The sequence below is a fragment of the Canis aureus genome, chromosome 2 (assembly GCF_053574225.1).
Source record: "Canis aureus isolate CA01 chromosome 2, VMU_Caureus_v.1.0, whole genome shotgun sequence".
Lineage (NCBI taxonomy): Eukaryota > Metazoa > Chordata > Mammalia > Carnivora > Canidae > Canis > Canis aureus.
The window spans coordinates 1,396,056-1,415,374 of record NC_135612.1 but is presented as its reverse complement, the minus strand read 5'-3'; the positions used below and the strand labels follow the sequence as shown (position 1 = coordinate 1,415,374).

General features: G+C 42.5%; 1 long non-coding RNA gene across 2 annotated transcripts in view; it reads left to right on the top strand.

Moving 5' to 3' along the window:
* LOC144291795 (uncharacterized) overlaps positions 1-14,765 on the top strand; it is a 71,277-nt gene extending 56,512 nt beyond the window's left edge. For both annotated transcript variants that reach the window (XR_013359348.1, XR_013359352.1), the window contains one exon: positions 14,751-14,765. This is a non-coding gene — a long non-coding RNA (uncharacterized LOC144291795). The remainder of the gene's footprint in view (positions 1-14,750) is intronic.
* The last annotated feature ends 4,554 nt before the right edge of the window (positions 14,766-19,319 follow it).

Genomic DNA, 19,319 nt, shown 5'->3' with positions numbered 1-19,319 from the left:
TTCATTTGGGCTCCACATAATAATTCCGCTTGGATCACAGCTCTTTCTGTTACATGCCCTCTATTTATTCAGTCATCCATCCATCCATCCCTCAATACGTGGTTATTGAAGGTCAGGCACTGTTCTGGGTTCTGGGGACATAGTAGGGAACAAAATAGACTAAGACCTTAGCACTCATAGTTTATATTCGGGCGAATGTCACACAATTTAAGCATAGAAAAGCTTGAACCCTGGGATTACATCATTTAGAAGGGACTTTATATTGTCTGGTGAAGTCTCTGCGGGACCCAGGAAATTGAACAAAATCCCCTACCCCTGGACAAACAGAGCAGGACTGACTCTATTTTGGGCTGCACCTTGCACTGACCTGCTTATTACTTAGGGCACTGGCCCGCCCTAATCAAAGACCAGGACACACCCTAATCGGAAATCCGGCTCAGCAGACCAGCATGACTTGCAACTTTCTGCGTATCCTATTGGCCACTGGGCCCCTATAAAGTTGCTAAGCCTCTTAGTCTCGGGGTCCAAGTCCCTGCTCCGCTGCGTCGGGTATACTTGGACCCAGGCTCGAGCTTGTAAATAAACCCTCGTGTGAACCCTCGTGTGATTGCATCGGTGTCGGCTCCTTGGCGGTTTCTCAGATTCACAATCTTGGGCACAACAGTCTCCCCCGCCCCCTTTAAAGGAAGCTGAGGAAAAGAACAATTACTTGATTTATTCATAAGTGGCCTCCGGTAGGGCTAAAATGCATCCGAGGTCTCAGACTCACAGTGTTCTCTCCACCACATTGTGCCAATGGCAATGGTTTGAGAAGCTCCTCGGACTGACAGACATGCCAGGAGTCGATGTAGCGTTTCTTAGTTATGAGAACATGCATGAGGTAGTAGTGAGCATTGCTATAGGTCTTGGAATGAAAGAACATAAGCAACAGGGACAGGAAGGATGGGAAAAGCAAAACGTGGTATTTCAAACCTTTTAAAATCCAGACCCTCTTTCTTGAGGGAGCTTCTACAAAGCCAGACCCCAAGTTACAGAGGACACCGGGAACAAATGTGTAGAATGAACCTTTCACAGATTCCTTTGTTTTCTTCAAGGGACTATGAAAGCTGCTTTCAGAGGGCAAGTCAGGCATGAATTTTCCTGTTTTAATTTCAAAGTTCAACATGTTGTTTTATGTTCCCAATGGTTCCCTGTTTCTCCTTTCCCTCAGAGTTCAAGATGAACAGCAATTCTCCACCTTGAAAACAATGCAAACATTTCACCTCTACGGGTTACAATGAGGTCGGGCTCATTGATGCGTGTGTGTGTGTCTGTCTGTCTCCTCTCAAGCCGGGTCAAAGAGGTGGATTTTTCCCCACAAGTGTGGGAGATAATTCCAAAATTGTGTTTGCTAGAAGCTCGTGCTCAGAGTCATACCGTCAAGGTTTCAGGTTTTGGGGCCTGGTGCTCTTGTTGAGGTCTGTACCTGTCTGGTGACTGAGTATGACCGGATGACCAGTCTTCCTCCATCTCCAAGCCTAGAAATGTCAATGTTGACTCCCTGCTATTAAACGTATACCTCTGTCACCATGTCCTTTCCCTAAGAGAAAGCAATGAGAAATCAATGGAGACAGAAATGACTAGAAAGAGCAATAAATATGTAGCCAGAAAAGGCAAGATTTATCCTCTAAAGGAGAGAAATTAAAAGGGAAGTGTCATGACGGCTTAAAAGTGAAATATTTACGAATGTGCCTCTAGCAAATTTGGAAATTTAAAATATGTTTTAGAAAGAGATGAGACAAATCTGTTGGAGATCTTGACCCTTCCACCCCTTCCGTACTTTCTTTCCCCATCACCTCGACTCCATGTTTCCCCTGCACACACATCTCAACTTGCCAAAAAACGCGGCCTAGTAATATGTGACAACAAAGGATTCAGTCATTCCCCCAAGCAAGGCAAAGAAGATCTGGGCCTTTGTCTCTAGTATTTATGATTCACAAGGTGTCAAACAACCTTACATGCTGCCAATGGGAGCAATCATGTTTCCTGACAGAAATCCCTCTGCCTGCTTTTGTTTGCTTGGAGATGAAGCCTGTTACAGAGTAATCCCAGGAACCAAAACCCTCTGGTTCACAGCTGTCACCTTGCCACACCTGGCTTTTTGCTAGTTCTTCAAGCCATCTGGCAGCCATCTTCTTATGGCTGTTGAGGTAAAAGGTAAAGGGAGATTCTTTTAAATTCTGTCAATATTTATTAAACACTGTGTGTTGTTTTTTGCACATTTAAGTGACAAGTTTAAAGAGATAAAAATGCATACTGTATTCTCGAGATAGCTGTAAGTGACTCATAGTTTTGTTTTCTTTTTTTTTTGAAAGTGAACAGAAAAAGGGTAACCCATCAAGTATTGTAACCTCGCCCTCATGATCTCCATCAAAGACCACTAAGTGCTTAGAATATGGAGTTGTCAGAGGTAAACTGTGTGTCTTTCACCTGGGACCAAGGGCCACCTGTGATAACTACTAGATGCCTACACATCCAACATGGGCTATTCCTAATAGGTATGCCATATAACACATAAGAATGTCTTGGGACTTCCAGAAGGATGGTGGCTACTATTCTTAAACTTAAAGGAACCAGGTGGATCAGAGTAACTTTGAAATTATATCACAGTAACTACATGGCTATCACATGGTAATTACTCTTTGAGAACCAAATTATATCCCTTCTGATCCATTCCCCTTATTAGGCTCCTAGGAAAAAGCATGAAGATTTACAATTAACGGGGGAAACAAAATAACATGTAGCAGATAGTACAGTATAAAGAATAAAGCCAAAGCTCTGGCCAGACTCTGGATTTGAATCTTGATTGTGCTACTTACCGTAAGACCATGGACAGTTTTCTTAATCCATGCTGTGCCTTGGTTATCCCATCTGTAAAACTAGGATGATAGTGGTGTCCACCTCAGGGAGTGTGGAGGTTAAATGAATTAATACTTGGAAGTATTTTGAACAATGTCTAGGCCATAGAAATAACTTGATAAATGTTAGATCTTATCATTATAAAACTACCCTAAACAAGTTAATTCAGGACCAGTTAATATAATATTCACATTGAGAACTTAGAGCACGGATATATATATACATACATATATGTATATATACATATATGTATATGTGTGTGTATATATATATATAATTTTAATTCCTGTTAACAGTTTGTATTAGTTTCAGGTGTACAACATAGTGATTGGATAACTCTGTACATCACTTTGTGCTCATCACAGATGACTCCTTAATCCTCATCACCTACTTAACCCATTTCCCCCCCCCCTACTTCCGACTCTGTTCACCATCAGTTCTCTATAATTAAGAATCTGTTCCTTGGTTTCTGTCTCTCTGTTTCTTTTTACTGTTTGCTCATTAGTTTTGTTTCTTAAATTCCACATAGAAGTGAAATCATGTAGTATTTTTCTCTTTGCTTAGTGTTATACTCTCTAGCTCCATCCATGTTGTTGCAAATGGTAAGATGTCATTCTTTTTTATGGCCAAATAATATTTCATTGCATGTGTATGTGTACTTTTTATCCATTCATCAATCGATGAACACTTGGGCTGTTTCTATAATTTGACTGTTGTAAATAATGCTGCTGTAAACACAGGGATGTGTGTATCTTTTTGAATCCTTTGGGTAAATACCAGTAGTGTGATCACTGGATTGTAGGGTAGCTCTATTTTTGGTCTTCTGAGGACCCTCCACACTGTTCTCCAGAATGGCTGCACCAGCTCGCATTCCCACCAGCAGTGTAAGAGGGCTCCCCTTTCACCACATCCTCACCAACACCTGTTTCTTGTGTTGATTTTAGCCATTCTGACAGGTGTGAGGTGGTACCACATTGTGGTTTTGATTTTCATTTCCCTGATGGTAAGTGATGTTGAGCATCTTTTCATGGGTCTGTTGGTCATCTGGATGTCTTCTTTGGGGAAATGTCTGTTCATGTCTTCTGCACATATTTGCACTTCATTATTTGGTTTTTAGGTGTTGAGTTTTGTAAATTCTCTATATATTTTAGATATTAACCCTTCATCAGATATGTCATGTGTAAATATTTTCTCCCATTCCAAAGGTTGTCATTTAGTTTTGTTGATTGTTTCCTTCAATAGTTTGTTTTTGCTTTTGTTTCCTTTGCCTCAGGAGATACATCTAGAAAAAAGTTGCTGTGGCTGATGTCTACGAGGTTACTATGTTGTCTTCTAGGATTTTTATGGTTTCAGTTCTCAAATTTAGGTCTTTAATTCATTTTGAATTTATTTTTGTGTATGGAGTATGATTGTGGTCCAGTTTCATTCTTCTGCATGTAGCTGTCCTGTTTTCCCAACGCCATTTGTTGAACACATGGTCTTTTTCCCACTGGATTTCCTTTCCTGCTTTGTCGAAAATTAATTGACCATACACTTGTGGGTTTATTTCTGAGCTTTCGATTCTGTTCTATTGATCTTTGTGTCTATTTTTGTGCCAGTACCATCCTATCTTGATCACTACTGCTCTGTAATAGAACTTGAAGTCGGGAATTGTAATGTCTCCAGCTTCGCCTTTATTTATCAAGATCACTTTGACTGTATAGGGTTTTTTGTGTTTTCATACAAATTTTAAAATTGTTGCAGGTCTGTGAAAAATGTTGGCATTTTGATAGGAATTGCATTAAATGTGTAGATTGCTTTGGGTAGTATAGACATTTTAACAATATTTGTTCTTCCAATCCAGGAGCATGGAATGTCTTTCCAGGTTTTTGTGTCACCTTCAGTTTCCTCTTTGGTTAGGTTTATTCCTAAATATCTCATCATTTTTGGTGCAGTTGTAAATGGGATTGTTTTCATAATTTCTCTTTCTGCTGCTTCATTATTGGTATATTATCAGTCTGTCAAAATTTTCTGGTTCTTCCTGTTTCAGCTTTGGTAGTTTATATGTTTCTAGGTATTCATCCATTTCTTCTAGGTTGTCCAATTTATTGACATAAGAGTTTTTCATAATATTATCTTATAATTTGAATTTCTGTGTTCTTGGTCATTATTCCTCCTCTCTCATTTATGATTTTATTTATTTGAGTCCTTTCTCTTTTTTTCATTTCTTGATAAGTCTGGTAAGAGGCTTACTAATTGTACTCATTTTTTCAAAGAACCAGTTCCTGGTTTCACTGATCTTTCGTTTGTTCATTTGTTTGTTTTTATATCATTTATTTCTGCTCTGATCTTTACTGTTTATTTTCTTCTGTTTTTAGGCTATGTTCCTTTTATAGCTCCTTTAGGTATAAGATTTAGTTGTTTATTTTAGATTTTTTCTTGATTCTTGAGGTAGGTCTGTTGTTATAAACTTTCCCCTTAGAAACATTTTTTCTGCATCCCAGAGGATTTGGAACATGGTGTTTACCTTTTCATTTGTTCCCATGTACTTTTTAATTTCTTTTTTTTGATTTCCTCATTGACCCATTCATTGTTTAGTAGCATGTTATTTAGTGTCCATGTATTTGTGGTCTTTCTAGTTTATTTCTTGTGTTTGACTTCTGGCTTCATAGCATTGTAGTAAGAAAAGATGCATGTTATGACTTCAATATTGAATTTGTGGAGGTTTGTTTTGTGGCCTCATACGTGATCTATTCTGGAGAATATTCCATATATACTTAGAAAAGAGCGTGTATTCTGCTGTTATACAATGGAATGTTCTGAATATATCTGTTAAATCCATTCGGTCCACTGTGTCTTTCATAGCCAGTATTTCCTTGTTGATTTTCTGTTTAGATAATCTGTCCATTGATGCAACTGAGAGATTAAAGTCCCCTACTATTATTATATTATTATTGATTAGTTCCTTTATGTTTATTATTAACTGTTTCATGTATTTAATTTCTCCTGTGTTGGGTGCATAAATATTTACAGTTGTTAAATCTTCTTGTTAGATCGGCCCCTTTATTATTATATAGTGTCCTTCTTTGTCTCTTGTTACGGTATTGTTTTAAAGTCTATTTTGTCGTATGTAAGTATTGCTACTTTGGCTTTCTTTTGACATTCATTCACATGATAGGTGTTTCTCCATCTGCTCACTTTCAATCTGCAGGTGTCTTTAGGTAGATAATGAGTCTCTTGTAGGCAGCATATAAATGGGCTTTGTTTTTTAATCTACTTTGTCACTCTATATATTTTGACTGGAGCACTTAGTACATTTACACTCAAAGTAATTATTGCTAGATGTGTATTTATTGCCATTTTATTGTTTTGCGGTTTTTTTTCTGAAGATTTTCTCTGATCTTTCTCTCTTTCATGGTTTGCTGGTTTCTGTTAGTGATATTTTTGGATTTCTTTCTTTCTATTCTTTGCATATTTTTTAGTGGTTTTTAATATAGGGTTACAATATGTCTTGGTGTGAATCTGCTTCTATTGATTTTGTTGGAGATTCTCTGTGCCTCCTGGATCTGGGTATCAGTTTTCTTCCCCATATTAGGGATGTTTTCAGCTATTATTGCTTCAAATGAATTTTCTGCCTCCTTTTCTGTTCTTCTTCTGGGACTCCTATGAGTGTTATTACATTTGATGGAATTACTGAGTTCCCTAAGTCTGTTCTCATTTTGCATAATTCTTTTATCTCTCTTTTGTTCAGCTTGATTACTTTCTATTACTCTGTCTTCTAGGTCATTAATTTGTTCCTTTGCTTCTTACAGTCGGCTGTTCATTGAATTTTGTTTATTATTTTTTTAAGATTTTATTTATTCATTCATGAGAGAGAGAGAGAGAGGCAGAGACACAGGCAGAGAGAGAAGCAGGCGCCATGCAGCGAGCCCGATGTGGGACTTGATCCCAGGACCCCAGGATCACACCTTGGGCAAAAGGCAGATGCTCAACCACTGAGCCACCCAGGCATCCCTTCATTTTGTTTATAATCTTATTTATTGCACTATTCATCTCTGATTTTTTTTTAACCTCTGTGTTAAGGGTCTCACTGATGTCTTCCATTCTTTTCTCAAGCTCAGTGAGTATTCTTATGATCATTGATTTAACTACTCCATCTGGCATGTTACTTATTTCTGTTTTGCTTTGATCTCCATGGTCTTGTCCTGTTCTTTCTTTCGGGATAAATTTCTCTGTCTTCCCATTTTGTCTGAGTCTGTGTGCCCATTTTTCTGTGTTAGGAAAGCCAGCTATGTCTCTCGTTCTTGAGGGCAATGCCTAATGAAGAAGAGGTCTTTTTCTGCCCTGCCATGTAGTATCCCCTCTTTCTCAGCACTTCAAGGAGTGCCTCCAGTGTGTGCTACATGTGTCTGCTTTTGTCTCTTGGCCACTTTATCCATCAGACCAGTCATCTGCAGAGGCTCACTTTGCCTATTATGGGCAGTGTTTGGTCCCTAACTAAATGTGGTACATTTTAACTACACGTGCTCTGGTCTGTTTGTGAAATGGGACCTGTCACCACCACTGCCAGAACCAAGGCTCTGCAAAACTCCTGTATCAGGGTGGCTGGCTTAGTTGGTGGAGCATATGACTCTTGATCTTTGGATCTTGAGTTCAAACCCCACACTGGACAAAGCTTACTTAAAAATAAACAAACAAATGAACTGCATCTTGAATTAAAAACAAAAACAAAAAAGTCCTGCATCAGACAATGTGGTAGGAGTATGGTTTCAGGCTAGTGTTCTAGGGGAGGGGGCTTGCCATGCTGGGGTGGAGGGAGTATGACTGGTAGAGGTAGTTCTACCAAAGCCTGGTGGCAGGGATGGTGTAAGCAAGTTAGGTAGTGAGTCCTGGCACTGAACTCGTTACCACATGTGGCCCTGTGCTTATATTGAGAAGCAGGTGAGGGAAATGGCACTGGCCAGTTCCTTTGTTCCCAGAGGTGCCTGTCCATGACCACTGCCTCTCTGGGAGATGCTCCAAGATGAGCAAATAACCTCCTCACTGTGTGTATCAGGTGCTTTTTGGAACACTTTCCACACTATATGTCTGTGTGCCATTTTCCCTGCCCTCTCCCCACGAGCAGCCCTAATACTCTCTGGGCCCTGTCTAAGCCAAGGTCTGCTGGTTGCAAGAACTCACCAAATTCAGTCCCTTTTGTCTTCCAAGCCAGTTGCTGTGGATATTTGTTTTCCACATGTGTTCCTCTGTGTGCTGGTCTGTCTCTTGTCCTTCACCATGATTGCAGCTCCCTCCCCACTGCAGGGGTCATGATCTATTTCTCTTCAAAAACATGTCTCCATACTTCCTACCTTCTTTGATGTGGCCTCTTCTCTACCTTTAGTTGTGGAGTTTGCTCTGCCAGTTTTCAGGCCAATTTCCGGGATATTTAGGATGATATGATAGTTTCTAGTTGTATTCATAGTAGAAGTTGAGTCTAAGATCCCCCTACTATGCCACCATCTTCCCCTCTGAAGCACAAATATATTGATGAAGGTTGGAAGTCTAAGTTGGCCTCATGGAGGTGGTGATGCTTGAGCTCAGTTTTGTATACAGGTAGTACTTTCAAGGTGAGAAAAGAGCACCTGAAATGTTATATACATATGAATGAGTTAAGCATTACACATAAGGAGGAGGCTGAGAAATACATTCTACAAGAGTCAAAGCAAGATCCTCAGGCAATAGCTGGAGAGAATGAACGCTCACTGCTTAAAACATCTCCCAAACTGGCTGAGCAATAGTGAAGCACAGTGACAGAATGAGTATATTGCAAAGGTGACAGAAAACAATGATAAAGATAGAAGTAATTTACACTAGTGCAAGAAAACATGAACTGTTATTGAAAAGAAATTTAGAGGAGTTACTATAATGTAAGGAAGAGGATGTATAAATTAGACTTTAAGTTTCAAATAACAGGATTCACTTTGCCTAAGTAGAAAATAAACTTTTTTGGGAGTATTAACTATCTCCCAGAATGGGGAGGAAGAGTAGAGTCAAATTATAGAATCACACAGCCCAAAACAGTGCCCAGTCATGCTAGGGCTTTGGTAGTTAAAATTTAGCTAAAATTTCTTACCATGATTGCTCAGCACCTGTCACAATCAGAATTTGGTATTGGAAGTTCCATCACCACCATCTTTGAAGTAATGGCTTAAGTCAGGGGCTGGCAAACTCATAGGCTGACCACCTATTTTTTGTAAGTAAAATTTTATTAGAATACAGTCATGCCCACTAGTTTACATAAGTGTCTGTAGTTGCTTTTGTGCCACCACCAGAGTTGAATGGAGTGGAGACAGAGTCCATGTGGCTCACAATACTGAAATATTTACTATCTGACCTTTCACAGAATAAGTTTGCCAACCACTGGTCTAGATATTTATTCAGCTCTGAGAAGGAAAAGGGATTTAGCCTTAGAAAAACAAATGAAACCATGACATACTCTACCAATCAGCACATCTTCCTCTCTAACCAGATAGGCTCTGATAAACAAGAGCAGCTTTCATAGAGAAATGAACAAGGGTCTCAACCAGAAAGATGAATGCTACCAATAATCACAAAGCTTTTGAAGAAAACTATATACAAAGAGTAAAGATACACAGAAGATGAAATAATCCATAAGGAAAAAGTTATTAGAACCAATAGAAGAATATCTTGAAGTATGGTCAACATCTATAGAAATTTAAGAGAAGGTATTATATATATAAAACAAGACTTTATTATCAGAAAGAAGCATGGAAATTTTTTTAAAATATGATCATACAAATAAGAGATGATGCACATAGGTAGAGAGAGGGAGTAAAGATTCTCCCAGAAAATGTTTCAAAATAGCAAAGATTTGGGAAGTATGAGAGAATATTTAAATAGTATGAAGGATAGATTAAAAGTTCCCATGTCCATCCCAACAGAGATGATATAAAGAACAAGGTGAGGATGGGATCAAAGATAACCTAAGGGGGTAGAAAGGATCTTTTATTCTATGGTGAGCAGGTTGAGTGCTGAGAAGAATAAGTGGGAAAAATCTCTTGCTTCTGTGCATTTTGGTGAAATGTAAGACACCCCAAAATAGAAAATCTTAAAACTTGTGGAGGAAAATTTTTAAAACTTTGTTAGAGTTAGAGGTATTCAACAAAATGAGCATCTACTTGGTATCAGATGTTCCATTGATAAATTGGATCCTAACATTATGAAGCAGATATGAGAAGACATAATTCCACTATGGATAAAATTTTCAAATTACAAGAGTGTTCTATATATAAAAAAATCCATATGAAATGAAAATTTTATAGGAAAGCAGTATCCAAATTGGCTACGGAAGGATTAAAAAATGGGGAAAAATGATAGAAAAAATGGAGAAGATGTCCAAATATCTATATATAAAAGGCAACCAATTCCTGATTTTCCATAGATTTTAGCTGCCAAACTTTTCAAAAAAACACATAATTTCTGTTTTATACACTATTACCAAGATAGAAAAAAAGGGAAGGCTTCCTAAATTGGACCAAGGCAAGCATGATTCTTATTACACTCAAACCAGAAAAAACTGGCATGGAAAAGGGAAGTTGTAAGTAAATCTCACCTTTGAACAAAGATGCAAAACTCTTAAATAATACATTAATAAATCAATTCTGAGAATATGTAAAATGAAAAATAACTCATGTTTCATCATCCCACTTCCCCTCCTCTATTACTTGAAAGCTATATTCTCTTCCATGCATTAGTTAGCTATTTGGTGCTTTTAAGACTGTTTTTTGTTTGTTTGTTTGTTTGTTTTGTTTTTTTACTTTTTCCTCTAGCTTTTCAGTTATTCTCAGTAAAGATTGGTCTAAATTATATGATCTGCCGTTCCTAGAAATAGAGGCTCTGGAACTCTATCTCACCTGTTTTTGGAAAAAATAATTCAATGTCCTGAAATAACAGATATAATGAAATATAGTATTTCGGGAGGGGAAATGAAGAATTTTGTATATCATTATCCTGGCCAAAGGTAGTAGTTAAGAAGAGAGAAAGACGATATTTTTTCTAAGCAAGACACAAAACTCATATGCTATAAAGAAAAAAGAGCAATAAACTTGAACACATAGAAATTTAAACTTCAAATTTATATTAAACACATTGAAAATTTACAATTACAAGTTTAAATTCACTCGACCAAGGACAACATAAGTAATGTTAAGAGACCGGAGCCAAGAGGAGATATTTGGACCCCATGTAACAAAGAACGATGTCCATAATAGAAGGGGTAATTTACAAACCAATAAGAAAATAACAAGGAACTAGCCCCCCATTCTGATGAGTCAAACTCAGCAACAAGCAATTCACAGAACAGAAATGCAAATTATGGATAGATTTAAGAAGATAATCTTCCTCACTAATAATCAGTGAGATGAAACCAGACTACAGATAAACTAGTGCTGGCATACTGTTGACAATAGCAATAAATATGTGTACCTTTAGCCAGCGTTTTGAGAGCTGCTTAGAATCTTCAGTGCCCCTCAGTACAGTAAGGTTAACATCCAGATTATGAAGTTCTATGTAGCTGTTATAAATATTGGGATAGGTTTATAAATGCTTCAGGGAAGTATCACTATGTAATGATACCAGGTAAAAGTAAGTTTGAGAACTTTTCTTTTTTATTTATGTAAAAAAAAATCCCATGTGTACTTACTTGCACATACATATTTATAGATGTAAAAACTCAAAAGATGCACAGCAAATTGCTGGCAGTGTTTGTGCGGGAGGCATTTGAGAGTTGAATGTGGATAAGTGGGGACTTTCACATGTTTCTTACATAATAATATATTCCTTGAATATTTAATAATGAGCTGTATTCATTTATTATTTATATATTAAAAAGGTACAGTGCGCAGACTAAGAGATACGATTAAAGGAGCCTGAACTTCGGAATCAAGCAAACTTAGCTTATATCTTCCTGGCTTTTTCTCACTGGCTCTGTGACTTTAGATTAGTCATTCAGGCTCTTTGAAACTTCATCTGAATGTAAAATAAGGGTGACAAAATAAAAGCATGTATGTAAATGTCAAATAGTGCCTTGCGCATAGTAGGTTTAATAAAATTTTCTGTGTTCCTTGTCTTGGAGAATAGTGAAAAAAAAGTAAGGCAGAGGAGGGCAGAGACCTCTTCTTCAAGACTTTGACAGTGAGGAAGAATGACTTAGCCTTCATTTGGTAAGAAGAGCCATTCTAAAATCTTGAACGAGAGAGTGACCTGATCCAAAAGATGTTCTAGGAAGATTAGTTTGGCTATTCTAAAGAGACAAACAAGTCTATTGGCACAGCTTTAGCTCCTTTTTCTATATAAATGGTGACACTGTAGAATTGGAAACCCTTATGATGCATCATTTGTCCTTCATTGTCAGACATGACCTAGTGAGGATCTGGGCAAAAGAGAGCTCCCCAGAGAAGCCCACAGCTGTGCAGATTTATTTGATCCTCTTAAAATCAGCATTGTGGCTAAGCTCCAGTGGAGTCAGTTTCTCTAATTGCTTTGCACCAGGACCATCTATTTTTCTTCCAGATCTCTAAGCTACCACTGCAGATATTGAAGCACAACCAATTGTTTGTTAGTACTTTCAAGAATACTTTCAAGGCAGACCTGGTTTAGTCATAGCACAAAATTTTGTCATCACAGATATTCCAAAAAAGATTTCCCAATGTTAGGATAGACTCTCTGTGCTTCCCTGGGAGATAACTGACATTCTGGAAGGTTACTCTCCCATGGCACGCCCATATTAGCTTAGTGGAGGCCCAGGGCTCTTCCCTTGATCGTTCAGGATTCAGGACCCTCATGTCCCAACATATGTCCTCTAGAGGATAACAGTTGGTAATAACAATAATGTATAAATCTGCATAAGTTGGGGTCTACAAATCCTCCAAGTATCTACAAATGAGAAATAGACCATGCTTCTTGACAATCTTCCCATTAGGGCTCTCTCACCCCATGTCTTTGTCTTCATCTTCTCTCTCTATTGGAAATAATCCTATTAGAATCTCCAGATTTCAGTGATATCAAACTGAACTCAGCCTTGAGAAGGCCTGGATAGATATTAACCTTTTTTTTTTTGTTTTTGTTTTTTTTTTTTTTTTTTTTTTTGGCGGTCAGTGTGCTTTCGAGTCATGCCACTGCCCACATTACTTTCCAAAGACTTAGAAATAAAGATTTTTGTATCCACACAAATATCTTCCTCCTAAGGTAAAATTAACAGCATCTGACCTCCAGTGTTACCAGGCAAGTCCAGAGGCTGGAAGATACGTCCAATAATGAGGGAAAAAAGAAGTTCACTGAAACTAACTCAGGAATGATATAGCTGATAGAATTGGTAGTAAAGGACATTAACAGAGTTCCTGTAACACCATCCCGTATGTTCAACATATCAGAGAAAGGACTGAACATGCTAGAAGAGACATGATAGATTAAACATAGAAAGATAGAGATGAAAACTATAATGTCTGAGGTAAAAAATACCCTAGATGGGAGAGATTACATTTATCACTGCAGAAGAAAAGACTAATGAACTTAAAGACATGGTAATATAACCTGCCCAAAATGAACAGATAGAAAAAGGACTTTAAAAAATGAACAGGGTATCAGTGAACTGAGGGACAACTTGATGTAGCCAAAGATGAGTATAATTGGAATCTCTGAAGGAAAAAATGGGGGAAAGGGCAGAAAAAAATAATGAAAGTAAGAATGGCTGAGAGTTTCTAAATTTGATGAATCCTATAACCCACAGATCTGAGAATCCCAGTAAAGCTCAAGCATAAGCAACACAAAGAAAATGACACCATGGCAAATCACATCAAATTTCTTTCTTTTTTTTTTTTCTTTAAAGATTTTATTTATTTATTAGAGACACACAGAGAGAGAGAGAGAGAGAGAGAGAGGCAGAGACACAGGCAGAGGGAGAAGCAGGCTCCATGCAGGGAGCCTGAGGTGGGACTCGATCCTGGGACCCCAGGGTCACGCCCTGGGCTGCAGGCAGTGCTAAACAGCTGAGCCACCCGGACTGCCCTAGATCACATCAAATTTCTTAAAACAAGTGATAAATGCAGTCTGAGAAAAAAAGGTGTATTATACAGGTGCTGAGGGACAGTGGTAAGGATGAGAGCAGATTTCTTGTTTGAAGCATTATAAGCTAAAAGACAACGGAGCAACATCTTCAAAGCACTGAGACCTAGAGTGAGAGAGAGAGAGGCAGAGGGAGAGGGAAGCCTTAGCAGACTCGGTCTCAGAGTGGAGCCTGATGCAGGGCTCTAGCTCAGGACCTGAGCCCAAACTAAGATTTAGATACTTAACACACTGCACCACCCAGGCACCCCTTGATCTGCAATTTTAAAATGGATATAAGCGTAGGAGGATAGGATAAGGCCACAAGACGAGAACCAAGTCCCTAGGTCAGTATCTCGACCTGGTGACCCACAAAGGGCAAATTGGAGGAAAGAGGAGAAAGCCGTGTGCGAGACCGTATCGGAAGCAGAGGGTGGTTAGGAACATACCCGCTGACCAAACGGTGTAACCTGGCTAGGAAGACGTGAAGCAGGATGCAAGGAGGGACAGTGCAGCAGGACGGCCTGGGGAGTAGAGCATCCTAGACAGTTTGGGAACAACGTGGGCACAGTTAGCTGATGAAAAACAAAAGGCTCTGGAGGCAGTGACTCACTGTGTGCCTCACTGATGTTAGACCTACACCCATGTCGCTTTGTCACTGCGTGTGTGTCACTTCCCTGTCTGTGCTCCTCCATAGATGGAGTATTTCTGCTTTGCTGTATTTAAATATTTATTATATTTGATTTCTTTTTACCATTTAAAACCCCCAGGGCTGGATGTGGTCCGAGGAGCACTGCTACTACCTCTCCACCGAAGCTCAGGCCTGGGAGGCCAGCCAGGTCTTCTGCTCAACTCACCATGCTACCCTCCCGCTGCTGAACCACACCCAGGACTTCCTGAGCAGATACCCAGTCAGCAAGCACTCCTGGGTGGGAGCCTGGCGAGGCCACCATGGCTGGCACTGGATCGACGGGGCCCCAGTATCGCCCCAGCTACTCCTGGAAGATGATGAGGACCGGCCGGATCCCCAGTGCGGAGGCCTGGAGGAGGGCAAGCTCGTGGCCCTGGACTGCGCCTCGCCAAGACCGTGGGTCTGTGCCAAGGGGGCCAAGTGACCTGGAGGCCGGCGCCCAGGGGCAGCCAGCTGGCCGGCTGGGGTGGCCTCTTGTTGGACCCAGGCTTCCAAATCTTCCTGAGCGGTGGGGGGCCGGTCCTGACACGGGCAGGTCACGTCCAATGGCAAGGTGGCTTTCCAGGCCCTGGGCTCAGTGTCCAGCTTCTGAGGTGGATTTGTTGAGTTAACCGGGGATGGTTTTTTAGCATTTTGAGCCGACGTTTCTCCCTCATTAAAGTGGCCGTTTCCTAAAACAAACAAACAAACAAACAAAAAACCGGCCTGACTGTGGATTTGCTTTAATGCAAAGGCCCATTTGAAAGGTGGACAGTGTAGAGGATGTGTCCCTGTGAAGAGCAGGGAAGCGTGTCTGCGTGGCTGCAGGAGGACTGCAGGGCTATCCCCCAGGTGTGGGCACTGACCCGCCAGCACCCAGGTCCTCTCGTGTCACGACCACCCTCCCTCTATGGAGTTCAGGAAGATGTCATCTTAGATTCCCCTGAAGGTTTTATCGCTTTGCTTTCCACATTTGGGTGACAACCAACCCTGAACAGACTTGTGTACGTGGGATCAGGTGCGGGGTCAGCTTGCTCTTTGCCTCATCTTAGGGCCACTCGGTTGCCCCAGTGACACTTATTAAGAAGCCTGTCTCCATTGCGCCATGTAGTCAATGATCTGCCTCTGGGCCTTGAATGTACTCATCCTCTTATAAAGAGATATTTTTCGAGTTCATGAATTGAAGCCCCGGATCCTCCTGGGATCCCTTTCCTGGGCCTTGCCTGGAGGTGAGGCTCTCTACATAACAGTCTGCATCAGTCCCTGGAATGACCTGTCCCTGTGGTCATCCTGTGTGGTTCGGATGTTAAGTCCCTTGCCCTGGGGCACCAGCGGGTTGGAACCAAGCCAAGATCCCGAAGTCGCCCGGCATCCTCTCCTGGGCCCGTTTCACAGAGACGACCAGGATGCCACCTCCCAGCATCCCAGCCTGTAGGTGGCCTGCCCCACACCTGCCCGCCCGGCCGCCCTCTGACACCTGGCTGCCCCTGCCAGTCTGGAGCCGCATCTGCCGACGGGATGTGAGTTCTTTGTCTGTTTAAAGGATCAGATACAGCCGGAGGCTCAGGCGGCCCAAGCTTGGCCCCGGCCGCGCTCCTGCCACGGGCTCCTTGCTGGGGCCGGGGTTTCCCCAAAGGGTTTGCCACTTGATACCCAGTCTTTGGCCTCCTTGCCAGCCTGTGACGCCCTCCTGAGCCCCCACGGGTGGTTGATTGTGCCGCTCTTCCTTTGTGTGCAAGGAATGCTCCGTCCCCAGCCCAGATCTACTTCGCCCAGAGGTGCAACGGGGGGCGGCCGGGCCTGCAGCCTTCGGGCGCCTGGCGGTGGGTCCTGGGCTGGGGCCTGTGGGGCTGGGGCCGTGCGGTGCTGCCAGGCAGGCTGTGTTTGCAGAGGGGGTGGTTGCCCGGGGCCTGCGGCCCAGCCAGAGCCAAGTTGGTGAGAAAGAAGAGGCTGGGGCAGCGCCCGGGCCCCGAGTCCGCCCCGTCATCAGTGGGGAGCTGCTCTCGGGATGTGGGCAGGCCCTTGGGGTGGCCCCGCTTTCCCCGCGGTCCCCAGAGCTGTCGGGCACACTGGAGTGAGATGCCCGACAAGGGGGGCAAACAATGGGGGGGGCATGCTGCCCTCCTCTGAGGCTTGCGACACTAGCTGGGGGCCCCGAAGGCCTCCATCCTTCCTGCCACAGAGGTCCGCCTGCACCCTAGCCTGGCCCTGATCCCCACCCTGGCCTGCCCCCTTCCCCTTCCCCGGCCCCCTCCCTGGCCGGGCTTCACCCCGGCCCGGCCCAGGGCCCTCAGCACCTGTCCTCTGGTTGAGCACCGTGTGGCTGGCAGGACTGCAGCTCCCGGCGTGGGCGCCCCCGGGGAGGCAGGGAGGCCCCGGTGCAGACTCTGCAGAGCCCGGCCTCCCGGCGCGGGGTCCCTATCCTCCGGCCTCTCACCCTACCAGGTGCTCCGCCCCGTCTCTAACAGGAGGCTCTTTCCAGCAGCTCCGACCTTTCCATACCTTCCTTTTTCCTGCATGGGCTCCGACAGGGACCTCAGATGGTTATGGAGCTTTCGGATTTATTTACAGGAAGGGACGATGTCGCCAGGCTTGTGGCAGCACCGAACCGCAGGGAGGTGTCTTCAGTGTCAGCTGCGATCTCGGTGTTTCTCTCAGCGCCTCCGCTCTGGTGGAAGCTGGGGTGGGGGTGGGGGGTTGGCGTAGGGCTGCCTGGTCCCTTTGGCACCTTCTGGGTTTTCATGTAACTCATTTGGTGCAAGGATGTTTTCCGAAGTGGGGGTCCCAGCCGGGCGTCCCCAGAACTGCCGCCACGGGTGGCTGCCCAGGCACTTATGACAAGCATCTCCTGGGCGAATCTGCGCAGATTCGGGCTGGCACCTTCTGCGAGCTCGCGGCCCTCACATGCCTCCGTCTCCGTGCCTCTGGCCTGGACGCTGGGACGTGTCCTGAGTGTTGGAGTCAAGCCTTCCTTGGAACCTGGGGCCTAGTCGTAGGACAGGCAGGCCGGAGGATCCCGAGAGGGACAACGTGTATAGACGGCAAGGGAGGGGTCTCCCTGCTTACACACTGTCACCAACGTGCGGTGGCAACGGCTCTCTCCATTTGGTCATGTTTGGTTACACTCGTCTTGATTTTGGCTTAGGTCATGGTCTTGGGGTTGTGAGATGAAGCCCCTTGTCTGGCTCTGCTCTTAGCGCAGAAGCTGCTTGTCCCTCTTTCTCTCTCTCTGTCTCTTTTTTTTTTTTTTTCATAAATCAATCAATGGTCGATCGATCACTCTTAAGAAACCAAAACAGAGAGGGGCTTCTTAGGGCTGGACCAGAGAGCTAAGTATTGGTCTAGAAGGGATGATGTTGAGCTGTAAAAGTTGAAAACAATTTGGGAGAAGAGGACTCACATGACAAGGGTCAGAGGTGGAGCCTCGGGTTTACAGCAGGCCAGGATAAGGCGGACGGGCCCAGGGACTGAGGAATTCTAAGGGTTGGAAGCTATGGTGCTTTCAGAACTATGGTGGAGCTAGAACACAGGCTGCAAACCAAAAAAGTAGAATAATGGAGACTCACAGAGAAAAGGTGACATCTTTACTCAGTGGTGGAACATGATGCTTAGTAACATACTCTGTATTCCCCACTTCTTGTCCTCAGTATTCTAGAAAAGGTGGGGCCTATAGCTGCTTTTGGAAAATGATAATAAATGCCTGTCTTAGCTCCTGGAAGTTGGCTTGAGATCCCTGAGCCAGAGCACATAGCGTTTTCCTGTCTTCCATCTCACCCTAAACACCCCTTGCAAATTTCAAAAGACACTTTCTCTGTGTTTCTAAACCAATCCAGACTCGTAGTGTATTGCAATGGCAAGACCAGCCCAAGAAAGCTAGGAAACAGAAGTTGAAATCTGACTTTGCAAAAAACATTGGATCTTAGACAAGTCACTCATACTTCCTGGGCTCCACTATCCCCAACTGGAAACGGAAAGATTACCTTAGATTCTATGTCATAGAAGTCTCCTGAGTCTAACAATCTATAAAGCAAGTGAGAGAATAAGATGTAACATTTATAAAGGATTTTGCTTCTTCATAAATAAGGTTTTCAAAGGCTGTGCTGAATGAGTGACACTCGGAGCAGGCTGTTTCCAGGTTCTGATTCATTATGCTGGTAATTTATCAGCCCTCACTAATTACTATTCTCCTATAAAAATGAGCCAAATTTTGATAATTTGGTTTACCTAGAGAACAGGTCAGGTTTTAATGATTTATAAATATATCAAAATAAGAAAGAATGGGGAATTGAAAACATCAGAGGCAAAAACTTTTTTTCTTTTCCTTTGAGAAAGATGACAGAACATTTCCCTGCATTTTTAGTGTGCAGCGTGTGGGAAACACATTTGCCATGTCCACACAGCGATACTTGGAGAGCGTGGGAACATTTCCAGAGAATAATAAAAACTAAAAACTAACATTTCTTTAAAAGGCTGAACTTGGGTGGGAGGGGAGATTGAGAGAGATACTTTCAAAGGCATGCCTCATATTTGCTTTCCTTAAACAAAGTTCCTGGGTGAAACATATGGCCGAAGAGGTCGTTAGTGCTCCTTTTGGAATCATCAGCTGAGGGTACCTGTCAATGAGATGCTGACATCTCCGCAGGTTGAGAAGAGACAGCGTCTATGCAGG